Raw genomic sequence first — 12082 nt, forward strand, 5'->3', positions numbered from 1 at the left:
GTTGGACAGAAAGAGGCCAGCAACATGATGACAGTTCAGATAGAGCAAGTACTCTGCTCTCCTCACCTTCAAACAAATGCTGTCTCCAAATGAATTTAATTGACATATAATTTAATGAAAAGAAGGAAAATAGTTGCTTTATTTTAAAACCCTGTAGTCTCTGGGTTGAGTGAATTGGACATCCTAAGAAGTTTTCTTTGCCTTCTGAGTATTTTCTGCAACCATTACCAATACAAACAATTGAGTCCCAAGGAGACAAACAAAGCATGTGCCAATTTGAATTGAAGCCCATCATCTCTTTCCAAGTTTGGAAATGTGACATATTTCAGATTTCTTGCAGATAATTTTTCAATGTTTTTATTTCATCAAGCACTTGTATTCAGGGGAAAAGAAAGGTATACTATGTCTATGTACCTAAGAAAGAAAAGTGATTTTCTTTCCTTAAGTCAGTTCAGCCGTGGGCTGTGATTTGTCAGCACTGAAAAGGGTCATCCAATTTACATAGAGCTGGATGTTTCTAAGGAACAGAATGGGATGTCATCGGTCATTGAAGAATGACTTCTTTTCCTTTTGAATTAAAATTAAATCTGCCCTCCCAAGTGTGGGTCTGGTGAGGACCAAGGAAGTATTTGTATTTCAAATGAGAAACTTACGTTCTAGTTGCTTATGGCCTCCAGAGGCCATAATGAGATTGTCCTCAAAGAAATGATATTCCCTTGTTTGCACTGCTTTATGATTAGATATTCTGTAAGGCTCTATTTTTGTTTCTCTTTTGTTTGTTTTCCATACTAATTTGTGTTCTGTGTTCTAAAAAATGGAATATGTTTTGCAATTTTTTTCTTATTTCTTATAACATACTACTTCTTTTCTACTTCCAACTATGCAGGAACTTTTCTGGTCCTTTGGGCCTTTTCTGGTCTATTGGATGCTAATGTATGACATATATATCTGCTCCAGAGCCTTACCCATGCAAATAGCTTATGAAGGCTGAGGCTATTCCAGCCAGACATGATTAAAAATCAGAAATCGAGATGGAAAAAGGTATTAGGTCACATAGTTCCCACACGCACCCCCTAGGCCAGTACAGGTTTGTTTCCAGTAGTACATTTTTGGTGCTTTCCAGAAGGGGTCAGTGCAGGTCAGTGTTCACTTGGTATCCAAGAGCCTGCCTCCCCTCCCCCTTCCTGAAAAATTAGGAAACCTGTATCTGGTGACAACCAGGTTGTGAAACGTCTAGAGTTTGTGTTATAGTTTGTAAGTTCATGTTGGGTGATCAAAAGCAGAAGAAATGTGTTCAAGTCCAACAATTGATCATTCAAGATTTTAAATGACGAAATTTAGTGAACTCTTCAAAATAACTCATTAGCTATGTACGTATGTTGTAGATCCTGACAAACTGCTCTGGGGATGCTCAGCTGTAGCAAAAAAGATTCACATCTTTATCCTATTGAGTACTCAATACTTAGAGTTTATTACAGTAACGTTTTATAGTTACCTTAAAAAAGTCTGGATAATTCAAATGAAATTTCTGATTGTAAAAAACCAAAAGTGATAAAACCTCTCTTGAGCCCACATAAGGGATGAGAATAACAATTAATGTTGTACCAAAAATGCAGTTCATCCTACACGGTCTTTCAGAAGATTGTCCTAACTGTCTCACCAGTCTGTTAGGGTGAGAAGGGCCCTGCATGCTTCATCTCACCTATGTGAATCAGGTGACCTGGTCAAGAGTGGCGACATGCTTGTCAGCAGAAAAGGCTAGTCTGTTCCACACAACAGCAGCTTATCCCAAATGCCTCTGTCTGTGAATACGTGACAACTAGTTTCTGAAACAGACAGTAGGGGATGGAGGAGAATGATATTGGGACAGAAATTAATAACTTGAAGTGTGAGTAGGGTTGAGAAGGTGGCTGGAAATAGTAAGAAGGGATTGCTGCAAAGAGAGCAGGAAGAGGTGGTGCTCTGGTAGAAGAATAAGCAACTCACTTGAAAATAACTTGTTTATATTTTTAGTTTTCTTATTTTCCCAGTGGATACGGTTATTTTTCAGAGTAAAATAACCAAGTAATAATTTCATTACGTTTCCTTCCAAGTTTTCAAGCTAAGTGTAAACAAGAAAAATCCAGTGGGAAAATGAATCCAACTTCTTTTCTCAAGAGCACTTCAGTTCTGTTTCTCCCCCAGTCTGTCTCCTTATATATTTTCACTGCTTCTGTTCTTGCACTCAGTATCTGTGACATTGCTGACACCAGCTGAATGACCTCTATGATGGCATTTGTTAGAGAAACCTTTAGGGTCATTGAAAATCTCTTCTGTTACAGAAATGGTAAGTTCTGAGATTTTCAATGTTTGAAAAATATTAATGAATTTTGGCACTTTGGGAATGTTCCATATACGCAAGTCAAAATGATGGAAAGCAACGGAGCCACTTGCACTGAGATTTGATCTTTAGCGATTAATATTTGGGCTGCATGGGAGAATCACAAGGAACAAAAACTCTGTAACAACACCGTGGCAATCAGATAGGCACGCTTCCAAAGCTTTAATTTTCCCAGATTTTAAGTGCTGCTATTTTTTCCGAACCAGGTGAAGGAGGGACTTCAGAAAAACAGACAGTGACAAACATTGAAATCTGTAACGGATGGTTGGCATAAAGACCACCACGTTGTTGAATGTTCAGATACTAGACCGCTGAAATACAAGCAGTGTTAATTTGCATTAACAGAAGTTAGAGAGTTTATCTAGGCCATTAAAAAAACAAAAAACAAAACCTCAAAAAAACAACCTTAAAAACTTTTATACATTTTAAAACATGTTTATATGTTTTTCTAACAAGAAAGTTGTGTCTTCAGATGTTTCCAGGTTGGATTGTAACAAATGCTGAGTTTGCCTTCAACAACAGACGTGCTTGTAAATGGTAAGGATGAGCAGAGGGAGACCTGGAGTCCTCTGGCTCATTCACATGAGGAGAGCCCGGGGGTGGTCTTTCACTGGGGAGTCACGAAAGCCTGAAGCCAGCTGTCTGTGTCAGTGTGTTTTGCTGCAGCACGTATAGCCTTGATGCAATTTTTCTTTTGTTGCCACCAAAGCCTGAGCTTTACCAGATAGCCCTTGGGACAGTGTAGGCAAAACCAGTGATGCCCAGTCCTTCCTGATGCATCCCTGTAGCGACTGCCCCATCGAGTATTTGATCTGGACATCTGTAAGCTTCAGATCCCTGTCAATGCGTGCAGGAGGATCCATAAGCTCAGCCTGTGGTCTCTCCGGTCAAGATTTATGTCAGGGTATCTGAGCACAGAGCAGGTTCTGAAACCTGTTCCAGCCAGAAATTAAGCACCTAGACTTTAAGTGGAGTGGGGTTTTTATAACAAAGCATTGAGTCAAGGTTGAAATAATTTGCAGAAAATAGTGCCAGATGGATTTATACTTTGCCAGAAGAGTAGAGGCTCTCTCATAGCAATGAACTTTGCAGTCCTTTTCTTGGTCTTCCCATATTTAGTTCCATGAGATTGGAGTGGGGGAAGCCTGTGTCTTGCTCTGATGTTGGACCACGATGGGGCGTGATGGAGAGATCTCCAGCAGGGTTTTCCTCTTATGGCTCCTCCAGCCAGATGGCTTCAATCTACTGACCAATTCTCTGTGCTTTGTGTGAGGTCTGTATGCAATTTAAATGGAGCCTGTTCTCAGTTTTGCCTTTTCTTTGCCCCCCCTCCCCCACAAGCACATATATTCCCAAGTGACCCTTTTCATGCTTCCCCTTTTCTCTAGCCATTTGGGGAAATTATGCTGGCACCATATAACAAATATATCAGCTGGATTCGCCTCAAAGCCCTTTGCTTCTGAAGGCTTTCTGCCATCTAACTCCTCCAAGTATTTCTGAGAAGAGCACTCAGGCAACTGTGCTGTTGATGTAGCTCTCAGAGTGGTATTTCTTTGTGATGCTGCTGTTTTCCAGCTGGTTAGAAGTTTAGAACATGGCGCTTCTTATATAGACACCTATGTTTGCTGTCACCCTGAGTCCTGGGAGGTTTGACTAATCAATAGAATACAGTTATCTGACTCTTGCTTTATCTTTGCATTTTGCAAATGTGGAACAAGACATTTGCTTCCTAGGTTTTTTTGGGATTTTTTTTTTTTTTGGTCATTTTTCAATATTGCTTAGCATGAAAAGCCTCAAATGTCATGACAAAGGAAAGCAGGGACTGCCCTTCTCACCACATTTTTATCACTGAGCACCAAATGACACTGAGTAGTAGACAATAGGAGATGGTCTTATTAGACAGTCTTCTAAATAGAAAACAGTAGAAGACAATAGATGAGTGATAACAGTACAAGACAGTAGGATGTCTCTGTTTGTTTTGTTTCAATCACTGTCAAGCTTGCTTCCTGGACAGGCAAGTGGGAAAAAAGCTCAGATGGGATGGAGTGATGGTTTGGTCTATTAAAATCAGTTTTACTTCATCCCAAACTGTATGTGCTCTCTGCTTTGCAGTCTTTTGCATTGCATTTTTTACTTTCATTAATCAGTGGCCTGGAAGAGACTTGGAGGCTGCCGGAAAATAATCGTGTTGGCCTCCTTGCCAGTCAGGTGAAAACACAATATGGTCTTGTATTTCTTATGGCTTCCTAGTATGAGTCACAGCCGGCTGGATACCTTATCTGTTTAGAGACAGATAAGGGAAAAGGGAATTTTCCTTGGGGAAAGAAAGCCATGGGAGTACTTTTATGACGCTTTCTAGTCCTCCTGGTAAGCTGGACTGTAGTGTCTACATGGGCCTCTGCCATGTTGTGTATCTCAAAGAGTTATTCCACTGATGAAGATCTCTAAAGTGTATTGCAGTGCACTGCTGCTTCTTTCATTTAATTTCTGTCAGTTCTTTGCAAGACAGGCATTTGGTGTCTGTGAGTGATAGTGACAAGGAATTCACATTTTGATAGATGAGACAGGGAAATAACTCGCTCCTGATCCTCAAGATACTTGTTTCAGATACCCTGCAGATCTAATGTGTAAGAAAGGGCTCTGCCTTTATTTCCCCCAAAACAAAACTGTTAACTGTAATCTCACTTAGTGAATTGGAAAGGAATACGAGTTTGGCATGCAACAAGAAAGCTGAGAGTGCTCAGCAGAGATGAAAGTGAGGTGCTGATGGCCAGAGTTTAATTTGGTTTTCATAAAACATGCTATTCTTCACAAATTGGCTAGTGCTTGATAGTTTCTTTTTATGAGTCTGGCAAGACAATGAAACTTCAAACCATTTGCTTTGCAGCTGGTAAAATGAACCAAGAGGTATTTGGAAGAGCACTAGGACCTCATTGTCTCTTGTATTGAGAAGAAGCAATTCAACAGCAAGGGAATGAGAGCCTCTTGCAACCATGCAAGCACAGTTTAGCGTTAAATCAGCTCAGCTGCAGTGCTCACCACATGATACTCCTTAGTTGCCACTGGGGAGAGTTCTGCTCATCTCCAGGACAAGAATTTGACTTGAGTTAATATTTATTTCCATTTTCACAGATGTGCTCTCCAGTGATGGATGGGATGTGTTAACCTTCTGCTTTTTCACACCTGGTCCACACCTGTTTGGGATCTCATTCCCCTGCCCTACTGGGCAGCAGCTCTTGTACTTTGTTGGATCCTGTATCTCAAGCCAGCTGAGGGTGGTGAACAACTTTGAAACTCTTGTCCAGAGGGATTTTTGTTTTTAAAGTCAGAGAGGTTGATAGGTTTTGTTTGTGAGTGAATATTCATTTTCATGACAAAAACATTTCACAATAAACTTTTCATTTGATAGCTCTTTGGCAGCATGTGTGAAATAAGTTGTTTCATTGTAGTTCAGGTCCTAGCAGTTGAGAATATCCCTGTTTCAGAAAAACATTGGACTTTTGTTGTACTCATTGATAGTTCACAAATCTGTTGATTAAACTAAATATTCCTCAGAGTCTAAACTCACTAGGGCACTAGAAGTTGATTTTCCAGCATTCTGTGAAGAGACTTACTCTTGTCTGTGCAACTCCTTTTGGGTAAGAAGGGGGCTTTGGTCTCCAAAGGTCTCTTCCAAGGCTGTGGAATCAAGAACATGAAATTCAATACAAAAATTTTAAAACAACACCCAAATGGGATTGATTAGAATCCTGTTACAGCATGCTTTTTTTCATTTGCACTGCAGGAGCTTTAAATATTAGTGTGTGAGCACTGGCCAGACTTAGTTTGGTCAAGACTAGAGAGAAACTGTGAGAAAGTTCAGAAAGACCCAGTTAAACTTACTGAAAAGGCAGCTGAGTGGCAAATTAAGTTCTCTGTGGAATGCCAGAAGATAATGCCTGACTGGGAGGAAACTTATTTACTCAGGTATTCTGAAGTGCTCTAATTTAGTTTAGGAAAAGACCTGAGCAACACTACTCAGTATGCACGTCAGTATTACTGAGAATATACTCGACTGGGCAGTGTGTGACTGTCAGGTATGTGGAGAGTCACTGTAGTCGTAATAACATAATTGGAAGCTAGATGAATGTAATGTTTCAGGCTTTTATACTAATAAACTAATATCAGTTCAAATTTGGATGGCAGACAGGTTACTAAGTGGATTTTACATCCTCCCCTGATTTGTTTGGTAGCTTCTAGATATGAAATACTGAACTATAGAGACCTTGGGACTGATACAGTAGAGAGACTCACATGTTCCACATCTGCTGGTTTCTGTCTGCGTGGGCTAAAGGAGGTGAGAGTCAGGGCTGAGGTACATGGAAGGAGCTGTGCTGTGAAGCTGTGACAAGAATAGTTGTGGTGTCTTAAGAAAAGACCAAGGTGTACCCGCAAAGATGGGTTATGGGATCACAGAGATGAGTTGTGCTTAACGTGGGAATAGACCAGCACGTTACTGTGGTATTGGGGGCTATCAATCAATGCTCAAAGGCAAGTACTGGTCAATGCGTTGTGGTTCCAGGGCTGGAATAGTAGGGGAGCTGCAGGTCAGTATGAGGAGAGTCTGCAGAGACTGTTTTGGTAACACCAGGAAACAACAGGGAAAGAAGGAGAGTTTCCAGTCAGGAAGGAGGGATGTTGGCAGAGCTCAGTGTGGTTAGTGCTATGGTGCTTTTTTCTTCCTTGGATGCCACTATGTGTCAATGTTTCCTCTTTTTTGTTTTTTTCCCAAATTTTCCTTCAAGGATCTGAATCCCCCTGAGCAGCAGGTGATCTTGACTATAATGTAGAGGGATAAGCTTGGGAAAGTTTTGTTAAAAGTGAACAGGTTATAAAAACAACCCTTTCTGCCTGGCTTAAACCTGTCAGCGTGATGCTGCTGATGACACAGCTGGAAGGCAACACGGCAGGCTCCTCAGCCCTGAAGCAGAGCAGCCCACACATCCTGCAAATGTAATGGGTCCAATATGGGTTTGGGGGAGGTGTGCCTGCCTTGCCAGGTGAGCCATGCATGGAAGTCAGATGCTTAAGTGGCTGTAAGCCTCTAATCAAAGCAAACATTTTGAATCCTGGTTCTGCCAAGGGTATAAGATGAGTGAGGAAAGTGCATGAAGGTCCTGCTGGGCTCATCTCCAAATTATAGGGTACTTCTGAATGTCCTTTTTGGGACTAAATTAATCAGCCCTTTGCAAGATGAAATAGCTCTTCATAAGGATAGTTCTCTCTGCAAGTGGCTGCAGCATGAAGTTGTGCTGGTATCCAGACCTATGGCAGTCAAAAAAAAGCTAGAAAGTGGCTGAAGGGCTTAGGAAATGTGTAACTGAGGCTCAGGATACAGATCTGCTGGGGATGTCTTGGTCAGGGTCAGTAGCTCTAGAGCGGGGGTTGCTGCAAACATTGTCATCCAGACAAATTGACCCTGTTTGTTCCTGTTGGCTTTGCTCCTGTCTCCTTTGTGTTCCAGAAAGGGAGAATTTACCCTCTGCAAGTGCAGGGCTTACATGCAATTTTCTCGTGGAGCTTGAACAGTCAGCCAAATCATCAGGAGCTTTTTGGAAATGACAGAAGCCAACTAAGGTCAGTTTTGATCTGGTAGGAACTTTACTAAACCAGCCCTGGTTAGGATTCGCTTTCTTTAGGCCAAGTCAGTAGGAAATCAGAGAGCTGGCTGAAAAGGTGTAACTCCTGGTGAGGAGCTCTTGAATGGAAATCACCTCTCAGATGGAGTCAGGGTGATGTGAAGTTATTTATCGCTAGAAAGGAATTTGTTCTAGATCAAGTGAACTAGACCTGTTTTAATATTTTTTTTTTAAACTTACCTTTTTTATATAGTACAACCCATTCCAAACAAGCAGCAACTGACCAATAGCTTTTGTGTAAGGAGAAGCAGAATTTAATATGCCCTTTGTGGGTGCCCTGAGGCCTGGCTGTAACCTTCTCTACTCGCAGCTGCTGTCTAAATTCCACTCTGTAGTCCTCACTTCAGTTGTATGGAGGCTTCTCTTCCTCAGAAGTCCTGAAGGAAACTTGTTTTCTCTCCGTCTCAGAGCATTCTATTGGGAGAAGAGGTGTTGTTTCACAGCATGATATGCAAATGTACATAGCGCTGTGTTGCGGGATATTCGGCATGCCATGTCTCTAGCTGTGCAGTTGCATATGTAAGCATGTCCCTGTGTCTATCTGTCAAGGCAGCTCACCTTTTCTCCCAGGATTATTTGCTTCCTGTTTACTGAGTTGTTACAGCCTAATGATGGCATAAATTTTCTCAGAATGCTTCCAGTCTGCAGCATCTGATCTATGTTCTTAGGTCACTAGCTGAGGATGCAGGCCACCTGGCTTCAATTCTCTGCTTTGACACAGACTTTCTGCATGACCTTGACTAGTCATGAAGTATTTTTTCCAGCATGTTTTTCTTGTAACCAATAAAATGACACATTTTTTGAAGCAAAAGTCAAACTCCAATACAATAGCAAGAATAATTTGGCATGATGGTCATTCATGGAGTGCAGAGTACCTGCATGTGATCTGTGTGGTTGTGCTTGAGCTTAGAGTAATTATTGAATGATCAAGGGCATAGCTACATTGGCAGGGTGCCATAGTAGGAATATGGGTTGCATGTCTAGAAATCTTTGTGTTGGATTTAGGCATCCTCTACTGCCTCCTCTCTTCCCTGCCTAGAGCCTTTTGTGTGTTTACCCAGTGACAACAATGAGGACAGGATAGGGCAGCATCAGTTTAAATGAATCCGTGTGAGGGTTTTTGCTGGTACAGTTACATCAGCATTACTCTTTGACTGGATGAGCTTTGTAGTGTGGGACAAGCCTTAGCCTTTAGAGTTCTACAGAGACTTAACCATAACATGGGGCATGACTGTGCCTCTCTTCCCTGTAGGTCTGTATGAAGATGAACACATTAAAACTAAAGGTTGCACAAGCAGTAGCTGAAGGGACCATTGAAAGTTTTTGATAGATACAGTTTGTATCATTTGACCAAGATTTTGTAAGATGACTGGAAACATGTGGAAGTAAAAATATGCATGATGTGGAGAGATAGATTGAGAATATTTTCCTAATTATGAATATCCTTGCAATGCTAGTAAAGATACCCATGTTTTTATATACAAGGAAGGAAAGTGTAAAACAGGAGAGCATTATGGTCATCTGTTTACTTTTAGCTACTCACCTGGCTTGCACAGTGTTTTGGTCATTAATTTTCAGTCTTGTCTCTCAAACAGTAAAATCATTGAACTGGGGATTCTCAGTGGGTAAGTGTGGATAATGGCACATTACTGTAAATTCAAAGTCTTTCAGCTGATCTTTGTTAGTCTCTGCCACAGGGAGACTAGTTGTGACAATTAGTGCACAATTAGGTCTCTTTTGAAACAGAATTGTGAAATGGTCCAACGCTATTATTGAAGTTCCTGCTAGTGGAAGCTCTGTGACCTGATCCTCCAGAGACTGGAGGATCAGACTGTTACAGGAGTTTTTTCCAATGTGGCCTGTAAAACCAGCTCTTTCTTTTGGCCTGAAAACTGATGGCCTAGTTGACCTACTACTTTTGGTTTCATGAAGAGGACCTAAACCCACTGGTTTCAGAAACAGACATTCCTTGTGGCCTCTCTCACATCAGTGCATACTTGGCCTTTATACTTTCAAAGCAGCATTCTTTCTTTCCTTCCAGATACCAGGGAACAAGATACTCAGAATGTCTGGTAATGCAAGAGCAGTGTGATGCCAGTGGCTGTCTTGCTGGCAGCATAGCATAAGCATGCGTGTCTTATAAGATGGTAACAAAGAAAGCTCTTAGAAAGCCATGGAAAGTCTACCTGGAAAATCAGAAAAGGTGCTACATGTCAATGACTAGGTTCCTTTTTACAGCTCTCAAAATGAATCCTTCTCCTGTGGGCATTTTAGTGAGTAGTAAGTGAACCATGCCTCTTCTTTCAACTTCTTCTCACTGACCCACCACGGGGACTTTATTCTGCCAAGGAAAAAAATCTTTGAAAGTTGTGTTAACAGGCAAGTGCTGTCTGTACTCTGTAAGGACAATATGTATCTGAGTGACATAAAAATATCATTCTGTGTTGAGAACTAGAGAATCTGTGTTTTCTGTAGGGACTGGAGATACAGAAAGTAACCAAAATACAAAATTGTCCAGTAATTAGTTGCTGGTAGCATGTAAGGGCGGTTTTCACAAAAGATTAGTTCGTTCTTTGGTTCCTGAATTGATATTGGTGTAGGTTCATGTACCTGTCTGCCTCTACTGGGCATGCATGAGGCAATGGTGAAGGATACAGACCTTGAGTTACACTTTGAGATAGATTCTTTACATATGAACTGTGCCTGGCACCGACAGCTGGGGGCAGGTCATCAGGGAGCTACAAGGAACTTCCTTGTCAGTCATAGTATGAGTAAGAGTATGCTAAGGGCAGATTTCTCTTATGTTACTGATGCATAAACTCCACAGATCCTTAATCTGATGAGGATTCAGTATTCTTTAGAGAGCTCTGCTCCTGTTGAGATCTTTCCCACTGGTAAACTCTCCACTGTCTCTTTGCACTCACAGTCATGACAAGATACATTGAGCTATGCAAAATGGTAGGGATGGAAAAAAGACTGGTGAGTTGGTATCTAGTTTCCAGGCCATTTCATCGAGCCCAGGAGTCTTTCTGTCCCATCTCATTCCCAGTGCTTTTGTAAAGGGCAGAGAGGAACTGGTCTGCAGTTTACAAGTTTTAGTGGTTTTAAACTAAAAGAGGGTAGACTTAGGCTACGTATAAGGAAAAAAATTTTTACAGTGAGCGTGGTGAAACAGTGGAACGCGTTGCCCAGAGAGGTGATAGGTGCCCCACCCCTGGAAATATTCAAGGTCAGGTTGGATGGGGGGCTCTAAGCAACCTAATCTAGTTCAAGATGTCCCTGCTTACTGCAGGGAGACTGGACTTTGTGACCTTTAAAGGTCTCTTCCCAAACCATTCCATAATTCTATAAGTCATGTTGCTTTTGGATTTTTTTTTTTAATAATAATATACAGTATACGCTGGATTGTAACACAAACTGCAAACGCTCTGAACAGAGCTTTTTGCCGTTCAGTACAAAGATTTCAGTCTTTTTCCCAGTACAGCTCTGCCTCTGTCTTATAATGGGAGGCCTCAGCATGGGGAAACACATCCTAGGAAGGGAGAACAAGAGGGCAGGAATTAGTTAGATGTAGAGGAGAGCAGCTCGATACTAAAGGCCAGATAGGCTCTGACAGCCTCACACCAATGGGCTACTCTCCTCTACAGGGAGTTTACGAGGCTTTGGCTTGTGTGGCCACCTCTGCTTATGAATGAAAATCAAAACCAGATTGATGTCCCCCTCCCAACAGCAGCTGCCTGCTTTTTTGCATAAATTGTGCTCCCCTGCCCCTCTCCAGGGGAGCTCCATAAAATAAATGGATTCATTACATGCGGATTTCCTTTTCCTTCTTCTCTGGAGAAACAAAGAGCCTATTAGACACAATATGGAAATGCACATACACATGTACACATGTGCAGACAACATGAAAATGTGCACATGCACAGGCAGTGTATAAGCTGCCTTCCATCTCCATACTCAGACAGTGCCATAAAATATGTACAGAGCACTCCTCTCTGCCAAACACACAAGCCTGTATTCATTC

This window comes from Indicator indicator, chromosome 2 (genome assembly GCF_027791375.1).
Source record: "Indicator indicator isolate 239-I01 chromosome 2, UM_Iind_1.1, whole genome shotgun sequence".
Lineage (NCBI taxonomy): Eukaryota > Metazoa > Chordata > Aves > Piciformes > Indicatoridae > Indicator > Indicator indicator.